Source organism: Lampetra fluviatilis, chromosome 51 (assembly GCF_964198595.1).
Source record: "Lampetra fluviatilis chromosome 51, kcLamFluv1.1, whole genome shotgun sequence".
NCBI classification, from domain to species: Eukaryota; Metazoa; Chordata; class Hyperoartia; order Petromyzontiformes; family Petromyzontidae; genus Lampetra; species Lampetra fluviatilis.
In genome coordinates, this window is record NC_136325.1 from 7,823,785 (window position 1) to 7,836,856 (window position 13,072).

General features: G+C 55.1%; 1 long non-coding RNA gene across 1 annotated transcript; it reads right to left on the reverse strand.

The window, feature by feature from the left end:
- Positions 1-2,231: 2,231 nt before the first annotated feature.
- Positions 2,232-12,716, reverse strand: LOC144948910 (uncharacterized). Its single transcript, XR_013640215.1, has 4 exons — positions 12,531-12,716; positions 8,236-8,316; positions 5,482-5,603; positions 2,232-2,494 (listed from the first exon to the last, which is right to left on the reverse strand). It is a non-coding gene; the product is annotated as an uncharacterized LOC144948910 (long non-coding RNA).
- Positions 12,717-13,072: the final 356 nt, after the last annotated feature.

A 13,072-nucleotide genomic window follows, 5' to 3' on the forward strand; every position in this document is an offset into this window, starting at 1 on the left:
CCTCCTCCTCGTCTTTCCATCCACCCCTGCCCCCTCCCGCACCCCCCCCCCCGCACCCGTGGGGGTGGGTGGGGGGTCACTGTATTTTAACAGGTGTGTGTGTGTCTGTGTGTGTGTCTGTGTGTGTGTCTCTGTGTGTGTGCCTGTGTGTGTGTCTGTGTGTGTGTCTGTGTGTGTGCCTGTGTGTGTGTCTCTGTGTGTGTCTCTGTGGGTTTGTCTGTGTGTGTGTCTCTGTGTGTGTGTGTCTGTGTGTGTGTGTGTGTGTCTGTGTGTGTGTCTGTGTGTGTCTCTGTGTGTGTCTGTGTGTCTGTGTGTCTGTGTGTGTGTGTGTCTGTGTGTGTGTCTGTGTGTGTCTCTGTGTGTGTGTGTCTGTGTATGTCTGTGTGTGTCTGTGTGTGTGTGTATCTGTGTGTGTGTGTCTGTGTGTCTGTGTGTGTCTCTGTGTGTGTCTGTGTGTCTGTGTGTCTGTGTGTGTCTCTGAGTGTGTCTGTGTGTCTGTGTGTGTGTCTGAGTGTGTGTGTGCGCGCGAATCGCAACGACACGTGCGGCGAGGAATCCCAGCACAGGAGCCATTGGTGCATCTCTCTCTCCCCCTCTCTCTCCCTCTCTATTCTCCCCTTTCATCTCTCGCCATCTCTCTGCCCCCCCCCCCACCTCTCTCTCTCGTTCCTCTCTACGAAGAGCTTCATAGCTCATCGGATTCTTCCAGTATATATACATATTCTGATTCTGTATCTCCTCTCTGGCTCTTCCCACGACCTCCATATCTTCATCTCTTTCCTCTCCTCCGTCTCTTCCCGTCTCTCCACGCTCTCTTCCCACTCTGTTTCTCTCTCTCTCTCCAGGCCTTCACCCCCCCACCTCCCCACGGCCTTCCCTTTCCTACTTCTTTGAAGTCAGAGCCATAACGAGAAAATGTTCGTTTCCACGGCCGACTAACAAAGACAAAGGTCCCCTACCCCCCCCATGTAGCCTCGGGGCAAGTGCTGTGAGCGAACAGAGCATTTGAAGGACGGCACGAAGCACCGATGGGTGGTCAGCAACCACGCCCGGGCACCTTTGTCTCCCGAGTAGAGACACATTTTTTTTAATTTTTTTAGGCTGGTACGTTTTTGTTTAAGGTTGAGTCGACCTTGGGGAGGTCCGGGAGCAGTTGCAAATGTTCGTCACTGACGTTGCCCGTGAGCGGAAATCGATCTCAATCGATCCATCGATTCTTTATTTCTAAAAGGATGCCATTCAACGTTGTGTACAGATAAAACAAAAACTTTGCTAATAGATGAAATCACAACCAGGATGAAAGCAAATTCATACTCTTAGGTTTTTTCGGTAAAGTCGCGTAGGTAAAAAATAATAATAAATAATAAATAATAAATATTTTATAATTAATAATAAAAAGCAAATTCTATTTTTAAAAATGGCATCATAATAAATTGCTATCGAAGGCATGTTAAAAAATAACACTGTCAAATAATCTTTTGTAAAATCAAGTTTACAAAGGTGCGTTTTTAGATTTAACTTAAAACTGCTTAATGATTGCGACCTCGGCTCGCCACCAACAATTGCCCCAGCTCTGCTATCCTCGACATATGGAAATGTTTTCAGCTGATTCCTCAGTGCGCGTGTGCGTGTGCATATGAGAGGAAACGGCTGCGAGGAAGCAACACCTTATCCCCATACACATGGGACAGATGGAGTCCACATTTTATTTTGTGCTGCACCGCCTTCTGCTGTAGCAGGGGGTAGTAGGGCTCCTCCTAAATTCCCACAGCCATCAACCACCGCTACCACCATCCCTTAGCACCGCCACCATCACCACCACCACCACTAAGTGACGGTGACGTCACCACGGCGCCGGTGCCAGGCCACGTGCACTTTGAGGTGCACTTTGAGGTCACGTGAAGTGTCGAAGGATCGTTGACAGGAGCCGGTCTCGGGACAGACCCTGCAGGTGCCATGGGTTGGCTGACTGAGATGACCGTTAGATGCACACCAGCCGTGCCAACTTGCTACACTTTATCCGCCCCGGCGCTCCGCTCGTTGTTGTGAGCGTCGCTTCTCTGCCCTTCATCGTTGCTGGAGGGCGACTGCCTCCAACTGCCCGAGTAGCAGCAGCAGCAGCGTCCTTCACGAGCCTCCTCCATATCAGCCACCATCACCACCGCTACCACTGCCACCATCACCACCACCACCAACCACCACCCACCACCACCACCCACCACTGTGGCACGCGAGCTGTAGATTCTTGACGAAGCTGCAATGATGAGTTCGTCGCCATGTGCGTGCGAAGTTCGCAACGAGTGTGCGAAGTTCGCCAGGCGGAAACCGGCACGGAACATCTCACGATGGGGTTATTGGTCGTGAGCGGGAATCGAACTCGGGTCTTTTCCAGGCTTGCGGATATGATTCGTATTCGTTAATTTACGTTGACTTTTAAATGTTGTTGATGATGGTGGCGCTTTGAGTGGCAGATCTGTGCCAGAGACGCGCCACGCTGTGTTACACAAACAGTGAATCAACAACAGCCACAGCCTTCACAACAACAACCACAGCCTTCACAACAACAACCACAGCCTTCACAACAACAACCACAGCCTTCATAAGAACAACCACATCCTTCACAACAACAGCCACAGCCTTCACAACAACAACAACCACAGCCTTCACAGCAACCACGTCCTTCATAACAACAACCACAGCCTTCACAACAACAACAATCAGAGTCTAAACAACAACCACAGCAACAACAACCACATCCTTCACAGCAACCACAGCCTTCATAAGAACAACCACAGCCTTCATAAGAACAACCACATCCTTCACAACAACAGCCACAGCCTTCACAACAACAACGACCACAGCCTTCACAGCAACCACGTCCTTCATAACAACAACCACAGCCTTCACAACAACAACAATCAGAGCCTAAACAACAACCACAGCAACAACAACCACATCCTTCACAGCAACAACCACAACCTTCACAACAACAACCACAGCCTTCAATACAACAACCACAGCCTTCACAACAACAACCACAGTCTTCACAACAACAACCACAGCCTTCACAACAACAACCACAGCCTTCACAACAACAACCACAACCTTCACAACAACAACCACAACCTTCACAACAACAACCACAACCTTCACAACAACAACCACAGCCTTCACAACAACAACCACAACCTTCACAACAACAACCACAACCTTCACAACAACAACCACAACCTTCACAACAGCAACCACAGCCTTCACAACAACAACCACAACCTTCACAACAACAACTGTAATAAATGAGTCATCATGCAGCCGCTGTTTCCAGAAATCCTGGGGGGGGGGCGGTGTGGGGGTGGGGGGGGCAGAGGGGGAGGATGGGGGGGGGGGTGTAGGGGTGGGGGGGGGGCAGAGGGGGGAGGGTGGGGGGTGGGGGGGGGGGCAGAGGGGGAGGATGGGGGGGGGGGGTCTGAACGTGGGGGGTCCCCCTCATTAAGACGTCGCAGCTTTAATCTCGTGACGTCACCAATCAACGGCGGGCGTCGCCCTGGGGCGGGTGACGTCACGGCGCATCAATCACTGCAACTCCGCGGGGGGGCGGGGGGGGGTGTTTAGGGGGGTTGGTGTGGGAGGGGGGGAATTAGGAGGGGGAGGGGGTGCGTGACGTCACGGCGTTGCGTTAAGTCCAGGGAAGCTGTGGGAAGCCACCTTGCCCCCCCCTCTCCTCCTCCTCCTCTCTCTCATCTCACTCCTCTCTTCCACCTCCTCCTCTCTCATCTCACTCATCTCACTCCTCTCCTCCACCTCCTCCTCTCTCTCATCTCACTCCTCTCACTCCTCCTCCTCTCTAATATCTCACTCCTCTCTCCTCCTCCTCCTCTCTCTCATCTCTCTCATCTCACTCCAACAACCTCCTCCTCGCTCTCATCTACCTCTTCCTCTCTCTCCACCTCCTCCTCTCTCATCTCACTCCTCTCTCTCTCTCCACCTCAAGGTTCCCACTCTCGCCCCTCCACTACCCCCCGGAGGATGAGGACGAGCGGGATGTAGAGGAGGATCGCAGTAGAAATAATGATGGTGACGATGATGATGATGGTGATGATGATGATGGTGATGATGAGAGAAGATGATGATGAGATGGTGATGGTGTTGATGATGAGAGAGGATGATGATGAAATGGTGATGATGATGATGATGAAAGAGGATCTTGATCAGATGGTGATGATGATGATGAGAGAGGATGACGATGAGATGGTGATGATGATGATAAGAGAGGATGGCTATGAGATGATGATGATGATGATAAGAGAGGATGGCTATGAGATGATGATGATGATAAGAAAGGATGGCGATGAGATGGTGATGATGATGGTGAGATAATGATGATGAGATGGTGATGATGGTGATGAGAGAGGATGATGATGGTGAGATTATGATGATGATGAGATGGTGATGATTGTGATGATGATGATGATGGTGATGAGATGGTGATGATGATGATGAGAGAGGATGACGTCGAGAGATGGTGATGATGAGAGACCCCGTGTGTGTGTGTAAGGGAGCGGTGGCGCAGCGGTTAGCGCGCTGCTCTACGAACCTAACGACCCGAGTTCAAATCCCGCTCGTGGCCAACACCGGTGGCGAACATCTGATCTGCTCCTGGGCCGGGCTGTAAAACGTCGCCACTGGGGAGACAAAGGCGGCCGGGCGTGGTGCTGGCCACCCACCCACTCGTGTGCCGTGCCGGCCTTCATTGGTGCTGCTCGCTAACAGCACTTGCCCCAGACGGCTTTACCGTGGAGGGAATCTTTATCTTTGCTTTTGTGCTACTTACCATATCCTCCGTTGTCGTTGTTGACGATAGATCGATTACAATTGCCGATGCTTAGGCATTGAACACTTTCCGGAGCTCAGTCCCTTTAACCCCTCTGATGAAGATCGATTGTGGCGTCACCAAAAACAAATTTCCCCCCAAATGTAGACGTAGCACAATGGGCGTCACGGTGGTGAGATGTTAACTACCTCGCCTGGTATACAGGAGGTCGTGGGTTCGATCCCGACCTTGACGCCTGCTGCTGCATATTTGCAGTTTGCGTGTCTCTCTCTCTCTCATCATCATCACGGTGGCTAGGAGATGTTAACTGCCTCGCCTGTTATGCAGGAGGTCGTGGTTCGATCCCGATCCCGACCCTGACGCCTGCTGTATATTTGGAGTTTGCGTCTCTCTCTCTCATCATCATCACAGTGGCTGGTAGATGTTAACTACCTCGCCTGGTATACAGGAGGCCGTGGGTTCGATCCCGACCCTGACGCCTGCTGCTGCATATTTGCAGTTTGCGTGTCTCTCTCTCTCTCATCATCATCACAGTGGCTGGTAGATGTTAACTACCTCGCCTGGTATACAGGAGGTCGTGGGTTCGATCCCGACCCTGACGCCTGCTGCTGCATATTTGCAGTTTGCGTGTCTCTCTCTCTGTCTCTTACCCCGTGATCGCGAGGACTTTTCTCCGGATCCTCAGGTTGTTCCCTCCGCATTTCGGAATCGATATCACGCGTTTCGAGCGGTGGTTCTTCGTTTTCTCCCGGGGTGAAAACTGCTGAACCCCCTGGGGATGCGAGACACGGCCACGTGTTGTTTTAGACGGCAAATCATCGAAGCACAAATTAAGTCACGGACACGTTAGGTAACACCTTACTTTGTTTCATCAAACCCCCAACGTATTTATTAACAACATTATAACATCTTCACTATGGGAACCTCATTTGCCAGTAAAATATGATAATTGTTTTTTTACCCTTCTATCTGGCAACAAAACTGACACCTTTTTACAAGGAGTCATGTTTGCATAGACCGCAATACCTGCAGTCATAATGCAAACAAAAGACATAACTCTGATAATGTGCACTGTCCTTGAAGTTGATTGGACCAATCAACTTCAAGGGCAGTGCACATTATCAGAGTTATGTAAAAACCAATTATCATATTTTTACTGGCAAATGAGGTTCCCATAGTGTAGATGCTTGCCCCGAGCTCTCATACGCTGATGGTGCATTGTCTTTGAGTTGTGCGCCTTTTGGCGTCATCTGGTCCAACTCATGTGAGACTAGGCTCTAAGGAAAGCTGTCTCAGGTGTGGACCAATCAACTTCAAGGACAGTGCACATTATCAGAGTTATGTTCTTTTGTTTGCATTATGACTACAGGTATTGCGGTCTATGCAAACATGACTCCTTGTAAAAAGGTGTCAGTTTTGTTGCCAGATAGAAGGGTAAAAAACCAATTATCATTATAACATCTTCTTGGTTCTTTCGGTAAAGTCACGTAGAATGGAAATAATAAAATAATAAAAATAAAACATAATAAAATAATTCTCACGACGTTTCGGCCACAACGCAAGCAGCCGTCCTCAGGTGGAGAACAAGGTCTGTCGAGAAGACAAAGTCTGAGAATTATTTTATTTTATTATTTTCATTCTACGTGACTTTACCGAAAGAACCAAGAAGATGAATCCCTGCAGTCACGAAAGCTTTAAATCGAAACATTATAACAATTTTCACCATCGGAGTGGAGTATCTTGGGCTGGCTGCTACAAATGTCCACTGCGTCGTGCTAGCAATCGTGCTAGCAATCGTGATAGGCAGCGTCGCTGCAGTCAAATAACTTCATAGCTCAGTGGGACCTTACCTGGTCAAATAATAATAGTTTATCATTAGTTCATAGTTTCGATTTAAAGCTTTCGTGACTGCAGGGATTCATCTTCTTGATTATTTCGGTAAAGTCACGTAGAGGGGAAATAATAAAATAATAAAAATAAAACATAATAAAATAATTCTCACGACGTTTCGGCTACAACGCAAGCAGCCGTCCTCAGGTGAAGACGGCTGCTTGCGTTGTAGCCGAAACGTCGTGAGAATTATTTTATTATTAAAACATGTATTATTTTATTATTTCCCTTCTACGTGACTTTACCGAAAGAACCAATCAGATAGTTCATAGTTGTATAATGTTGGGGGAAATGACGTTAGCGAGTAGCACCTATGAACACGGCAAACGGGGGTTGGACACCTTAGCCTCCACAACTAGGTCGTTTATAGACCGTATCGGGGTGCCCATTTTGAGGCTGAGTCGACCTAACGGCATCACGCGTCGATTGTGACGTCACAAAAGACGAGTACACAAAGTGATCACCCTCTCTCGCCCTCTTTCACACACCCCCTCCCTCTCTTTCTCTCTCCACCACTCTCCGTCTCTCTCGCCCTCTCTCGTTCCCTCTCTCTTCCCACGCGCGTTCGTCTTAAGTGTCTGTTTGTTAGCTCGCCGCGTCTTGAGTCGTAAGTGTGACTTTTAAATGATGTCGCAGCAGCTGATGCGGGTCCCCCCCCCCCCGAGCCCCTCCCCCCTCTTCACCCCCACCACCCCCCACCCGGGACTGGATTCACGGAGAAACTGGCACGACCCATCACCGCTTAATTGCGCTAAAACAAACATACCCCCCCCCCTCTGTCCCACCCCTCCTCCTACACCACGTGGCCGCATTCATTATCACCACACGAGGGGGGTAACCCCCCCGCCCCACCACCGACACCCCCTAAGATGGTGGGGGGGGGCTGTCGGGGAAGGGAGGGAGAGGTTGGGGGTCGAGACCGGAGTGGCAGGGATGCATTTGGTGAGTGAGTGGGTGAGTCGGTGAGTGAGTCGGTGAGTGAGTGAGCCGGTGAGTGAGTTGATGAGTGGGTGAGTGTATGAGTGGGTGAGTCGGTGAGTGAGTCGGTGAGTGAGTGAGCCGGTGAGTGAGTTGATGAGTGGGTGAGTCGGTGAGTGAGTGAGTGAGTGGATGAGTGAGTGAGTTGGTGCTTGAGTGAGTCGGTGAGTGAGTCGGTGGGTGAGTGAGTGAGTGAGTGGATGAGTGAGTGAGTGAGTCGGTGAGTGAGTGAGTGAGTCGGTGAGTGAGTGGATGAGTCAGGGAGTGAGTGAGTCGCTGAGTGAGTCGGTGGGTGGGTGAGTGAGTGGATGAATCAGGGAGTGAGTGAGTCGCTGAGTGAGTCGGTGGGTGGGTGAGTGGTGTGAGTGAGTGGATGAATCAGGGAGTGAGTGATTCGGTGAGTGAGTGGATGGGTGAGTGAGTCTGTGAGTGAGTCGCTAATCAGAGTGATACGGTAATCATCTGGTGGTGGTCTGATTGTGACGTGGTGGTCATCTGGAACATGGAATTATTAAGCAGACTATTCGCCTCCTTACCATATCCGTCGCTCCACCTGAAGCGATAAACGTTGTTTGCTGTTGTTCTTTGTTCATACATCCCATTAGCCGCACGACCTCCTGTAAATGCATCATTTCAGACGGATTCGTTCAATCCAGATTGACTGTTGATGAGGCACTGAATATATTGAACCGATGCTGCTGGGTGAATGCCGTGGGTTTGGCTGACGGCATGTGTGTACAACAAACACACTCGTGGTGTCTGTGTCGCATACACGTCACGTGGGCAACGTCGCGTTATCTGTGAACACGTCCTTCTTTGTGTGTACACCTTGGGGAGCGGTGGCGCAGCGGTTAGCGCACCCGGCAAAACCGCTCCGTTCGCGGCAGCAACAGCGAATGTTCGGAACCGGTCCTGGCCCTGACCCGTAGGTCGACTCAACCTTAAATGTGCACGTGGGGCGGTGTGGTAAGAACATCGCCACGCGGGAGACAAAGGCGACCGGGCGTGGTGCTGGCCACCCACCCCCTCGCGTGCCATGCCGGCCTTCATAGGTGCTGCTCGCTATCAGCACTTGCCCCGACACTCCGTTGAAGGCTATACGGGAGATCGTTGTCTTCGTACGGCGTTGCTGACAATTCACAATGATTTGCTTTAATTAGCGGCTGCTGCTGCTGCTGATGATGATTGTGGTGGTGGTGGCACGTGTTGCCTTCAAGACTCTGTTGAGGCTATACGGGGATGTGTGTGGGGAAGGGGACGGGGGACCTTTGTCTTTGTGGCAGAACGAGAGATGCTGCCTCTGCATGGTGCGGATCGTTCGCCGGGCGAAATGAATGAATGAAGGAAACGAGAGAGAGCGAGCGAGCGAGGGTTACATAAAGCCCCGTTAAAAAAAAATGTTTTACGAAATGATGAACGAAACAAAGTGCCGAATACACCGAGCATCTTCTTGTTTCCACTGATCGTAAAAAAGAGAAAGAGAGAGCGAGAGAGGAAAAAGAAGCAAAATTAAAATGTGACCTCTGGAGCCGAAGCTGTGTTCCATGGAAACCGCAGACCCCGACCGCGCGAGCAGCACTAAGGCAAGGGGCACATTTTCAAAGTGCATGCGAATTCCATGCTGCACCCCAAAAACATTAAATTACAAGCCCCAGAAATAAAAATATAATCCACGGAAGCTCCAGAGACGAATTCAGACGCATCCCCGAGGGAGGGAGGGAAATGGAAGGAGAATGCGACGTTGCGAGATGTTTAAATAGTGCCCTGCGTGGATGATGATAAAAATAAGAATGGTATTGTAACAATTTCTATTGTTCAATGGATTGTGGGTTTTTTTTGCTTTGGTGATTATCAATTAAATATTGTCACACACTTGCAGCAGCAACAATCACTAGCCAACCACCTACCCACCTCCCCCAACAACCACCAACACCACCAGCGCAACCAACCAATATCTTCACCACCCCCCCCCCCCCCACCACCACCACCACCTTCATCCATAGACCACCAACTCCTCCATCTCACTCGAGCAGAATATTCCAAAGTGAAGAATGACCGCCTCGCCCTCCCTCCGGGCCCCCCCCTTGCCCCCACCTCTCTACACCCCCCCTCCCCCCATCCCTCCTCCCACCTCCCCCCCCCCTCCTTCACCTCGCCCCCACCTCTCTACACCCCCCCTCCCCCCATCCCTCCCCCCACCTCCCCCCCCTCCTTCACCTCGCCCCACCTCTCTACACCCCCCCTCCCCCCATCCCTCCCCCCACCTCCCCCTCCCCCTCCTTCACCTCGCCCCCACCACTCTACACCCCCCCTCCCCCCATCCCTCCCCCCACCTCCCCCCCCCCTCCTTCACCTCGCCCCCACCACTCTACACCCCCCCTCCCCCCATCCCTCCCCCCACCTCCCCCCCACCACTCTACACCCCCCCTCCCCCCATCCCTCCCCCCACCTCCCCCCCCCCCTCCTTCACCTCGCCCCCACCACTCTACACCCCCCCCTCCCCCCATCCCTCCCCCCACCTCCCCCCCCCCTCCTTCACCTCGCCCCCACCACTCTACACCCCCCCTCCCCCCATCCCTCCCCCCCCCCCCTCCTTCACCTCGCCCCCACCACTCTACACCCCCCCTCCCCCCATCCCTCCCCCCACCTCCCCCCCCCCCCTCCTTCACCTCGCCCCCACCACTCTACACCCCCCCTCCCCCCATCCCTCCCCCCACCTCCCCCCCCCTCCTTCACCTCGCCCCCACCACTCTACACCCCCCCTCCCCCCATCCCTCCCCCCACCCCCCCCCCCCTCCTTCACCTCGCCCCCACCACTCTACACCCCCCCTCCCCCCATCCCTCCCCCCACCTCCCCCCCCCCTCCTTCACCTCGCCCCCACCACTCTACACCCCCCCTCCCCCCATCCCTCCCCCCACCTCCCCCCCCCCCTCCTTCACCTCGCCCCCACCACTCTACACCCCCCCTCCCCCCATCCCTCCCCCCACCTCCCCCCCCCCTCCTTCACCTCGCCCCCACCACTCTACACCCCCCCTCCCCCCATCCCTCCCCCCACCTCCCCCCCCCCTCCTTCACCTCGCCCCCACCACTCTACACCCCCCCTCCCCCCATCCCTCCCCCCACCTCCCCCCCCCCTCCTTCACCTCGCCCCCACCACTCTACACCCCCCCTCCCCCCATCCCTCCCCCCACCTCCCCCCCCCCCTCCTTCACCTCGCCCCCACCACTCTACACCCCCCCTCCCCCCATCCCTCCCCCCACCTCCCCCCCCCCTCCTTCACCTCGCCCCCACCACTCTACACCCCCCCTCCCCCCATCCCTCCCCCCACCTCCCCCCCCCCCCTCCTTCACCTCGCCCCCACCACTCTACACCCCCCCTCCCCCCATCCCTCCCCCCACCTCCCCCCCCCCCTCCTTCACCTCGCCCCCACCACTCTACACCCCCCCTCCCCCCATCCCTCCCCCCACCTCCCCCCCCCCTCCTTCACCTCGCCCCCACCACTCTACACCCCCCCTCCCCCCATCCCTCCCCCCACCTCCCCCCCCCCCCTCCTTCACCTCGCCCCCCACCACTCTACACCCCCCCTCCCCCCATCCCTCCCCCCACCTCCCCCCCCCCCTCCTTCACCTCGCCCCCACCACTCTACACCCCCCCTCCCCCCATCCCTCCCCCCACCTCCCCCCCCCCCTCCTTCACCTCGCCCCCACCACTGGGTTTAACCCCTGAACGCGTCTCGGATTAGGAGCGCACTCACTGCGAGCAGGTGCCGGGGAGTAGGCGGGGGGGAGGGGGGAGGGGGTAGGTGGGGGGGGGGAGGGGGTAGGTGGGGGGGGGAGGGGGGTAGGTGGGGGGGGGAGAGAGGGGGAGAGGGGGGCATGCCCCCCCCCACCCCCACCGCCTCCCCCCCCCCAAAAGTCAGGACACCGTCATCAGAGATCGCGCTCCAACGAATTAATGCGGCGAAGGTTCAATGAGTGGTGATGGTGGTGGCGGTGGCGGTGGTGGTGGTGGCGGTGGTGGTGGTGGTGGTAGTGGTGGTGGTGGTGGCGGTGGTGGCGGTGGCAGTGGCAGAGGCGTTGTCGGTGGTGGTGGCGGTGGCAATGGTGGTGGTGGTGGCGGTGGCAATGGTGGTGGTGGCAATGGTGGTGGCGGTGGTGGTGGTGGTTGTGGCGGTGGTGGTGGCGGTGATGGTGGCGGTGATGGTGGTGGTGGCAGTGGTGGCAGTGGTAGTGGTGATGGTGGTGGTGACGGTGGCGGTGGTGGTGGTGACGGTGGTGGTGGCGGTGATGGTGGTGGTGGCAGTGGTGGCAGTGGTAGTGGTGATGGTGGTGGTGGCGGTGGCGGTGGCGGTGGTGGTGGTGACGGTGGTGGTGGCGGTGATGGTGGTGGTGGCAGTGGTGGCAGTGGTAGTGGTGATGGTGGTGGTGGTGGTGACGGTGGCGGTGGTGGTGGTGGTGGCAGTGGTGGTAGTTGGAGCTTGGGGAGGCCTTCATCCAGCAGTGGATAGATCATGGCCGTTGAGGATAGCAGCCTTGCACCATCTCACGAGGAATCATCCGGGTGAGACGTCTCAATAAAGATGCACGTGCCGGATGTATGAATGGAATTTAAAATAGATTATGCACTATCAAGATGAAGAGGCCCCGTATAACCTTCACAGACTGTAGGGGCAAGTGCTGTTCGCGAGTAGCAATCAAGTGGCGTACGTGGGGTTTGTGTGGGCACGCCCGGCCGCCTTTATCTTCCTAATGTATTTACACCGCACCACGTGCTCGTTTAAGGCCGAGTCGCCCTAGGGGATGCCCAGGACACGGTGAAAATAATCGTTACCGGTGGTCGTGGCCGTGAGCGGGTATCGAACTCCTGGGCACACCTGCAGATTCACGTACTCCGTTGTTGCCATTGATCACCACCTGAACCATCACCACCACTCACGTCATCATCAGCACCACCATCACCACCACCATCACCACCATCACTACCACCACCATCACTACCACCATGACTACCAGCAGCAGCAGCAGTCGAGACCTGCCCCCCCCCGCCCCGCCCTTCTCTCCTCCCGCTCAGCCACCCACGCCGCAAGTCCCCGGGGAGTCGCGGTTGTGACAGCAACGACGCCGCGTTCACACCCCCCCCTCCTCCTACTCCTCCCCCTCCTCCCCCTCCTCCTCCTCCTACTCCGACTCCTCCCCCTCCTCCATCCCCTCCTCCACCCCCTCCTCCTCCCCCTCCCCCTCCTCCCCCCCTCCTCTTCTTCCTCATCCTCCCCCTCCTCCCCCCTCCCCCTCCACCTCCTCCCTCCCCTCCTCCTCCTCCTCCCTCTCCTCCTCCACCCTCCTCTTCCTCCTCCTCACTCTCCTCCTCCCACT